This window comes from Apis dorsata, unplaced genomic scaffold, assembly GCF_000469605.1.
Source record: "Apis dorsata unplaced genomic scaffold, Apis dorsata 1.3 scaffold_189, whole genome shotgun sequence".
NCBI lineage: Eukaryota > Metazoa > Arthropoda > Insecta > Hymenoptera > Apidae > Apis > Apis dorsata.
This window is the reverse complement of record NW_006263474.1, coordinates 657,547-667,393: the sequence shown is the minus strand read 5'-3', so window position 1 is coordinate 667,393 and position 9,847 is coordinate 657,547. Positions and strand designations below refer to the sequence as shown.

The window sequence follows — 9,847 nt, the reverse complement described above, 5'->3', positions numbered from 1 at the left end:
CGCGTGCGACTAGAGCCGCCGCCACATCTGGCCTTTGGACTGGCTGCCACCAGTCGGCCAGATCGGTTTTATACCTTCGTATCTCCCACCCTGGTGAGACGAGCGAGCGCGCTCACGGCACGTCGATCCTGCACGCGGCCAGCTCTCCGCGCGGCACACAACCGAGAGGATCGATCTTTTTTTCTCTTCCTCCCCGGATATGTGTGTGTGTGTGTGTGTGTATATATATGTATACACGCGTTTGTATACACAGAGACAGTGGTACACGAGGAGGAGACGGCGGGTCTAGGCGCAAGGACGAAGCGGGGAATAAGGGAAGGGACCCGATGAGAATTCTGCTCGCCGAGCCCTATCCAGTCTCTGCCGGCCCTGTCCTTTCTCGGGATGAAAGCGCGTCGAACGATCGATCCTCGCTTATCTCGATCATTTTTTCCCTCGTTTGTTCGGAGTTTTGCCCGGCTTAAGAGGAGCAATTCTCTCTGCTTTATCACCTTTGGCTTGTTTCACGAGCCTCGTTCGAACTCTTTTTTACGAAGGTGTATTACTTTCCGATCTTTAATGGCGATTCCTGACCGGGATTGCAGATAACGCGTGTACACGATACGCTTTCTGCGTTAAATTCTCGATGTTAAATTATTTGTTAAATTATCTCGAATTTCGATACGCGTTTTTCTCTAATCTTGCAATGTTAGATTCCACTCGGGATGATTAATCTTTTTACAGTGGGCAGAGGAATGATAGCGTGGGGCGAGTCCTTCTGCCCCTCGCAAACCTGTTTCCAGCGTTTTCGTGCAGGTACGCGCCGGTAGGAATGTATTTCTCTCCTTCTCTGTTGCTTTAATCTCGCTCACGGATGTTTTAACGATGAACAGGTTACGGGGATGGCGCGACGGGCGAAGGCTTCTTCGAGAAACAGCGCTTACCCCTTGAAGAAGACCGCAAGAGATGAGATTACGATTGATATCGTAAATCGGAAACATATTTGGAATATTTTCTTCCGTTCTTCCGTTTATCGTTGCACACCGATGTTTTAATGCAATGCAATATTTTTTAATAGTATCGGTGGTGCAGGTCATGCAATTAGATTTCCCTAGGATTTCCCTAGGAGATTTTTCAAATCTCAAAATTTTAAATCTCTTATGACTCAACGTTTCGTAAATTTATAATTAAAACCGTGTACTCTATTCTATAAAAATATCGACAACAATTTCCCACAGAAGCTACTTGCTCTCCGCGAAGGGGAAAAAATTCGAGAAGTAGTTCACCACAGGCACAATATTCAACTCGGTAACTCTAACATTTCGATTAAAAAAATGGAACTCGTACATAACCAGATCCATATATCAAGCTCGGTATCACTTACTCTAGATCTCCGCCAGGCTCTCCCATGAAAATACCGGTAGCAATTTTTCTTAAATCATTCTCTGTATCCCCGAGGAATCCTAATTGGACTGGAACGCACCCGCGCCGGCAAAAAAGGAGACCGCGCTTTATTAGCCGTCGTCGTGTGCATATAATCCTCGTTTCATAATCGATACGAACCACGGTGTTCGCGTGGGAGGCAGATTCCCAGCCAGGTAATCCCGGCAGGCAATCGTATCGCCGATAACGTCCCATTAGAACAGGAATCACGACTTCGAATCCGGGTCACGAGAAGCGGCTATGCCGATCGCGTGCCGCCGCTCAGGTCTCGATTTACCGCGTTAATGGCGGTTGTGCGTCGTCGAAACGACGTTAATCGAACGTTTGATCATCAACGTTTCGAGAAATCGAGAATCGAATCATCGCGATGGAATGCCGGATAGGCGCGATAATCGAATAATGCACCTGTCAGAAAAGTCGGCGATTCGTGGGAAGGCGCCGATCGAAACGCCTTCGTCATCCTCACGGCCCAAAGTGTTCGAGTGATCCTGCGTTCTCACTCGAAGCGATTCGTTACTTGAAATGAAGAGGATTAACTTTGTTATCTTGTTATGTTCTATTAGGGACAAATATTGTCGAATAATGAAATATTCTGTGAATACAAACGAGGAAAAGAATTTTGCATAAATATAGAAGGCTTTATTAAAGGCAAAAATCAATAATAATTTTATTATCATTTCAGTCCAAAATTTTTTAGCTCGCATTAAACAGATTAAGATTAAATTTATTGTTTCAATCGTGAATGTATTATTATTTCCTTCGTATTTTAAACTCATATATTGACAATGTTTGACTATTAAAAATTGGAACATTTATATAAGATATATTTAATTGATATTTAGGATTTGTGATTGATTATATTCTATTATCATCACAAAGGGATTTTTCTACTATTTTATATCAAAAATAATAAGTTCAATTGATATCGATAAAGTTTGTATTTTTTTAATTGCTAAATGATGCAGGAAAAAGAGATCTTCGATATTTGAAACATTTTATTTATATCGAGGCAATATAAAGATTTTCTGACACGAATAAATTAACAATTTCTTAAAAAATAAAATCGAACTGAACTGTTTCTAAACTGTTTTTCATTCGCGCGCAGTTCGTAAGGTTGGATTTTATCAGCCAGTTTCACGCGCCCTTGAGCCGCTCGGCCAAGCTAGGATTCATCCTTTAACCTGATCATTGTTGCAAATCCTCGAAACGATTTAATAGTTTCTTGGAAAACGTTTCGTCTCGGCGAAGTCTTAGTCATTCGCGTCTTCTGCGGCGAGGACATCGGCTGCGTGTTAACCGTGGCGCGGGAATTAGATCGTTGTTCGGGTCTCGTCGCGATTAAATATTCCGCTCAGGAGCCAGACAGGAGCTCGATTCGCTCTATTTCTGGCAAGGACTGACGCCGCTTCCGTCCTGGCCGCTTCCTTTTCAGCTTTCCATGATCTAACGAGGCCGAGATCTAGCGTGTAACGATCGCCAGAGATCCGTCAAAGGGACGAACAACTTGTAGCCTTCATCTTTTTTTCAAGGTAAGAATGTAGTTACGTGTCTTGCGCGTCTCGACCGATTTAAAGGTTGGATTTCGTATAAATGTCAGACGCTGTATGTCAAGTATTACAAATATATGCGAATATATATAATCTTCTTCTAGGAAATTTATCTAATCTAAAAGTCGTGGATTTAATTAAAGTCTTTATATAGAATATAAAGAAGTGAATATACACGAAACTATTTTTTTTATCAACAGGAAATCTCTTTGAAAGCGAAAGTGAAATTCATATTGAAAAGGAGATAAAGTAAAATCTTTTCGGAAAAGATTATTTAATTTTTAACGTTTTGTTATTCAGTTGTTGTGAAAAAGAATTTCAAGTAAAATTGTTGTTAAATTGTATTCAAAAGATAAAAAAAATAAAACTTTAGATTTCGTTCTCTAAAAGAGATTTCTCGACAAAAAAAATTGTTCCATGTAAATTTTAAATTACAGCATTTTTAAAATTAATAAATTTGTGCGAATACTTTCTGAAATCATTGTACATATCCAAAATTTCCACTAGAATCAAACATTTTTTCAAAAAAAAAAAAAATTTCAAATTAAATCTTTACCAATTCAGAAAATTTTTTCCTGATCTATCAAAGTAAATAAAATTAACCAAACAGATATATTTCTTTCTTTTGACTATCGTTGAAATGCTTGTAAAAAAATTCCATAATAATCGATCATAGTTTGCCGATTAGAGCGTTTTATTGGCGTTTTTTTTTTTTTAAAGTTCATCTTTTTGAAACGAAAATCTGGCGCGTGCCTCCTTGCTCGTGCATTTCTCGGCGCAAACCTGACCTTCCCCCTGCAAGAGCACCGGCGAATTGTGCGCGGATTTTTCATAATAAAGAGAAAGGCATCGACGAGGCGAGATATATATTATTGGGTAATCGCAAGGCTGCGTGCACGCCCGCGAATCGCGCAAAGATAATTGGTTAATCGTTAAACGAGCCGTTACTTAATCGGATACGTAGCTGGAAAGGTGTCGTGGATCCTTTTCCGTGCTTTGTCCTCCGCGCGCCAGGAGAAATTGTGGAAAATGTTCTTTTTACCTTGCTCGACTCGCGTGCGATGCATCTCCTTTATATGCGAATTCACGTGTCTTTTTTACCGGGAAAGGAGTTGCTCTTTTCGCTTCCTGTGCGATTCTTCCGATAGATATTTCACAGAGAGTGAGTTAAGTCGAGTCAGTTGAGGGTGTTTCAAGCAACGTGCTCGTTGAAATTTAAGTAACAAAAATATGTAAATATATTTCTTATTGTTTATCGAAATGACAAAAGCAAAGAAAAATAAGAATTATAAGAAAAAAAATCCAAGTACTTCTCTTTGACGTTTTCAAAATTCTATCTTAACAAAAATTGCTAAAGAATTATTGCTAAAAGGGAAAAAAAATGTAGCTTTGAGATCAAAACAAAGTCTAATTATTACGATACTAATAATTGATATTATTAATATTTTAGACTTTAGTAGTGATATATTAGTAATTAAACTTTGTTTTCTCTTGATCTCAAAGCTACATTTTTAATTAATTTTTATAATTAGTAATAATTTTTCGAAATTTATTTGATGAAAAATAGATGCCTGTATGTAGTATTCTTTCATAAAATAAACGAATCATTTTTGTATTTTTTCTCCAGTGAATAGAACGACTAAACTTATTTCCTTCGATTGTTTTGTTGTTAAGATGCATCTTCGTAATATCGTGACATTGTTCGTTACAAATGCAACGGTATCCTCTCGAATGGCAGATCTTGGTCGAGATTCCCACCTCGATTCTTCACCTCCTTTCTTTTTCCCGACGTAGTCGTAAATCCATATTGTGCCAGCCGAGGTGTAATTCCCCCTTGTCAACACGCGGGAGCGAGCACGCGAATTGTAATTAAAGTTATTAGTCGCGTTTCACAATTTATGATTAATCGTGAACCCGCGATGTTATTTTTACCACACTCGGAATCGATCCATTATCGAGCGTGATCTTTAATAAAGACACATATGCAACAAGTATAATCGCCGATTCGATCATCGTCTCATCTAAATCAGCGTGTAATTACTCGCGATATATTTTTATTAATTTATTACGTGTCGAGGGTTATTATTATATATGTATTACGCGTATATACATATACGACAATTTTTTTAGATTCGAAGGTGAATATAATAATAGGTTCGATGTGAAACGACATTAATCCCGAAGTTAAAAAAATATAATTCTTCGAGATACACATCTCGAAGACCGTTTTTTCCCCCTCATTTATACCGATATACCGTGTTATTCCTTAGAAAAAATTCGATTTACACACATGCTATAATTTACCATGTTCGACCGTGAAGGGTTACGAATATTTAACGCGCAACCGCAGAAATAAACAAGATCCCTTCGCAGTGATACCTTTTCCTTAAAAACGATTCCTTCAGCGAATACATAAATCGGGTAGCGATCGAGTCATCGAGTGATTCAGACGATCGCATGCGGAGCCGATCGTTTCCATTGTTTCGACCGCGGGTGGACAGGCATTATTCGATAAAGCCTCCAAGGGTGAACGGTGCGCTGTTGTCGAACGTGTCGGAAGCTAATTCTCGATTTCCTCTCGTATTCTCTCTCTCTGCCTTTTCTCTCTTTAATTTACCTGCTCGCGATTTTGTCGGCCGTTCTATTCGACTCCTTTTGGCAAAGCAAGGCCAAGCTTTGGACAGCTTCCTGATCCACGATGGTTCGACGATGGTGTGAGTGCGGAATTCGAACGTGTATCGATCATTTCCGATCGCGAGCAAGGTCAAAAGGGATTGGCTGCCTTCGATCCTCCTCTCCGCTCTTCCTATCCCCGTCCAACCGTAGTTCTGTCCCGTTCTGTTGCTCGCCTCGATCCCCTCGAAGAAATTGTAATTGTAAGCGTTTCATAGCAAGGAGAGGCCTGTGTGACGTCGTTTCGAAGAGAATATTCGCTACGGTAGAGAGAGTTGTTTCTGGAATAATAAAACACAAGCGCAGAATTCCTTCGACCCTTGAGCCGATTTACGATTCAGGAAATGGTATTAGGCATGTGTAGACAGGTCTCGCTCGAGAGTGCGAAGGGATCGTGGAGAATGTTTGTGGTGATAGAGCGATCGAAGGTCTTAGAAGAACCTTCGAGCTTGCTATTACCGTTACCTGCTTCTGAAACGCTATTATGTACGGATTAATTTGGAGATTCATTATCGAATTGATGTAAGCTAATTATTTAATTATTTAATTATTACATCGTTGCAAAATCAGTCTTGTTTAGTTAGTTTCGAAACTTTTATAATTTTTATTCTTATAACGAGATCGATCAACAGTTCGAAGAGTTATAGTTACAATTTCATTAATATTTACATTGGAATTAAAAAATCTTTCGATTTTAATTGAAAACTCTTTATGTATCGTTTCTCAATAACAAAAATTTTAATGGATAGAGGAATCTTACAAATAGAATCTTTAGAAATCATAGGAAAGATAGAATAAACATTAGGCGGGATGTTTAACGTGTATTAATATCCTCGGAATATTTTTCACGCTGTTCAACGACAGAGTTTTCCAATGTTCTCGTTATCTCGACGAATTCTTTCAACGTTAGTTTATCCTTCATCGCGTACAAATTTCCATATAGAAACCGAGCATCGTTCGAGAATATCTCTCCACGCAGAAATTATCCAATGTACACACGAAATGATTAATAAAACATCCCTTATAAGGAAATCGAATCAACCGGCGTCGAGTTTTTTTCAATTTCGCTTTATATAAAGCATTAACCGCGAGGATAAAATGGTCTCCAACTCGAAAACAAATCCGAATAAGAACTAACGTTGTATTCCTCAACGTCGTGTTTATTATTAACACATGTTGTAAACCCGTCTCATCGAGCTCCTTTTCTTTCTTTTTCTTTTTCACAATCTCCAATTTTTGCAACCGTAAATTTTTAATTCATTTTCGAAAATTTATCAATACCGATCCCTCTCACGAAAACGTTTCTTCGACGACCGGTTATACGTGTCGCTATTTGAGCATTCTCCCAACGATAAACCCATTATATGGCGAACTTTCCCTATCGTCGTCACTCGCGAAGAGCTGTGACGAAATCAAAACTGGGTGGGTCGTTCGAGCAAGGTGTGAAACGCTCGAAGATATTTCGACGTTGTTCGATCGATATTTCTCCGTACAGGCATGCGAGAAGGAAGTTGATCAGCTTTGAACGAAACTGGTCCTGGTGGTGGAACGTGTGCGTTGCTCGCTCAGGGTATCGAGGGCAACCGCGCGTTGTTCTCGCTACGCGGATATCCGCATATCTCTCTCTCTCTCTCTTTCTCGATCTGACGAATATTCAGATCGTCGAGCTCAATCTCAAGTATTCACTCGGGTGAATATTACGTATGAGCCACGTCAATGGACACCTGTAACTCTCTTGTGTCGTCCGTACGTATCCTCTTAAACTCCTTTGTGCTCCGTGAGTCGATACACGTAGGCATTGTCCGGCGATTAGCATGCCTTTATCCTCGACGAATTATCCTCTCTCGACCAAATAGACTTTTCCTTTTTGATTTTGTGTGTTGTTGAAAGGATGAATATACCGTTTTTTTATTTTTTATTTTATTTTTAGTAATATTTTCGGCGATATTCGATCAAAGACGGAAGATTAATTTTCGTCTTGCGAAGGTGTATTCGAATGTTTTTTTTATTAATACTCGAATCCTGTAGGCGGACGTGGAAAGTCCTGTGGATTAGAGGTATGTTATATTCAGGTTCGTGAATGGGTTCTCTCGCGGCAAGAGAAGCGGACCCTGTCTACGAACCCGGACACGATCGCCTGACTCGCGTGTATTACGTTATTACACCGGTGCCGATTCCGTCGGCCGTTTATCTAATCGACCCGGAATCGTTGTATCCGTGCCCGTGAACTGTTTGTAGGTGTATTCAAAAGCTTGGGTTAATTTGATAATTGTTCGTTCGTTGAACCGGATCGGCCATTATCATTCGAATTAACAAGCGTACGAAAATATATATTCGAATATTGGAATTAAAAAAATTTTTTCTCTTTGTAAAAATATAGCAAATATAGCAAAGGTGGTATTAAGCGTAAATATATATTTGAGTGGAATTAAAAAAATTTTTTCTTTTCGTAAAATATAGAAAATATAGCAAAGGTGGTGTTAACAAGCGTAAATACATATTCGATTGGAATTAAAAAAATTTTTTCTCTTTGTAAAAATATAGCAAATATAGCAAAGGTGGTATTAAGCGTAAATATATATTTGAGTGGAATTAAAAAAATTTTTTCTTTTCGTAAAATATAGAAAATATAGCAAAGGTGGTATTAACAAGCGTAAATATATATTCGATTGGAATTAAAAAAATTTTTTCTCTTTGTAAAAATATAGCAAATATAGCAAAGGTGGTATTAAGCGTAAATATATATTCGAGTGGAATTAAAAAAATTTTTTCTTTTCGTAAAATATAGAAAATATAGCAAAGATGGTATTAACAAGCGTATGAAAATATATATTCGAATATTGGAATATTGGAATTAAAAAAAATTTTTCTCTTTGTAAAAATATAGCAAATATAGCAAAGGTGGTATTAAGCGTAAATATATATTCGAGTGGAATTAAAAAAATTTTTTCTTTTCGTAAAATATAGAAAATATAGCAAAGATGCTATTAACAAGCGTACGAAAATATATATTCGAATATTGGAATTAAAAAAAATTTTTCTCTTTGTAAAAATATAGCAAATATAGCAAAGGTGGTATTAAGCGTAAATATATATTCGAGTGGAATTAAGAAAATTTTTTCTTTTCGTAAAAATATAGCAAATATAGCAAAGATGGTATTAATAAGCGTAAGAAAATATATATTCGAATTAAAAAAATTTTTCCTCTTCGTAAAAATATAGCAAATATAGCAAAGGTGGTATTAAGCATAAATATATATTCGAGTGGAATTAAGAAAATTTTTTCTCTTCGTAAAAATATAGCAAATATAGCAAAGATGGTATTAACAAGTGTACGAAAATATATATTCGAATATTGGAATTAAAAAAATTTTTTCTCTTCGTAAAAATATAGCAAATATAGCAAAGATGGTATTAACAAGCGTATGAAAATATATATTCGAATATTGGAATTAAAAAAATTTTTTCTTTTCGTAAAAATATAGCAAATATAGCAAAGGTGGTATTAACAAGCATACGAAAATATATATTCGAATTAAAAAAATTTTTTCTTTTCATAAAAATATAGGAAATATAGCAAAAGTAGTATTCCGACAGAAAACTATATTTGACCATTTTGTAATTTTGTAAAGTGCGCACATTTCTAATGAAATGTTTAATTGGGTATGGCGATCGATTGAGTTTGAGAGCGTGCGATGAAAGTGTTTCACGGTGAATTCATTTTGCAAATTCACGACATGAATTATCGTTTAACCGGATGGATGGCGTGCATTGTCGTTGTTAAACGGATGCTTTGGACACACGCGTCCCTCTTGGGCGTCGATCGTGCGATAAGGAGATAATCGAATTGGCGGCCTAGCATGAAGGTGTAATCGCGTTTTCGCACGACCCACGCATTTTATCGAACCGAAGTATCGAAGTCGTGTAATTTTCTCCCCGTTCCAACCGACAGTTTCATCCGGCCCATTCATCATTCATCGTGTTTATTCGTTTTATTCTTCTTTCTTTTTTTTTTTATGATTTTTTTTTTTTATATATATACGTTTAAGTAAACCGAGAGATTTATTTCCGTTTCGATTTCATCATTATAGCGTTTATAATTCATGCTCTGAAGATATTTCAATATAATATATAATTGGCAATTGTCAAATTATAAGTCGATAATTTATTATAAAAAAATTCGCGGATTTAAAATTTAATAAAAT

General features: G+C 37.1%; 2 protein-coding genes across 2 annotated transcripts in view; one reads left to right on the top strand and one right to left on the bottom strand.

The window, feature by feature from the left end:
- LOC102681942 (nuclear migration protein nudC) overlaps positions 1-9,847 on the top strand; it is a 114,301-nt gene that overhangs the window by 20,059 nt on the left and 84,395 nt on the right. The gene's annotated exons all lie outside the window — the stretch shown is intronic.
- Positions 1-9,847, bottom strand: part of LOC102681812 — a 76,122-nt gene that overhangs the window by 18,352 nt on the left and 47,923 nt on the right. The gene's annotated exons all lie outside the window — the stretch shown is intronic.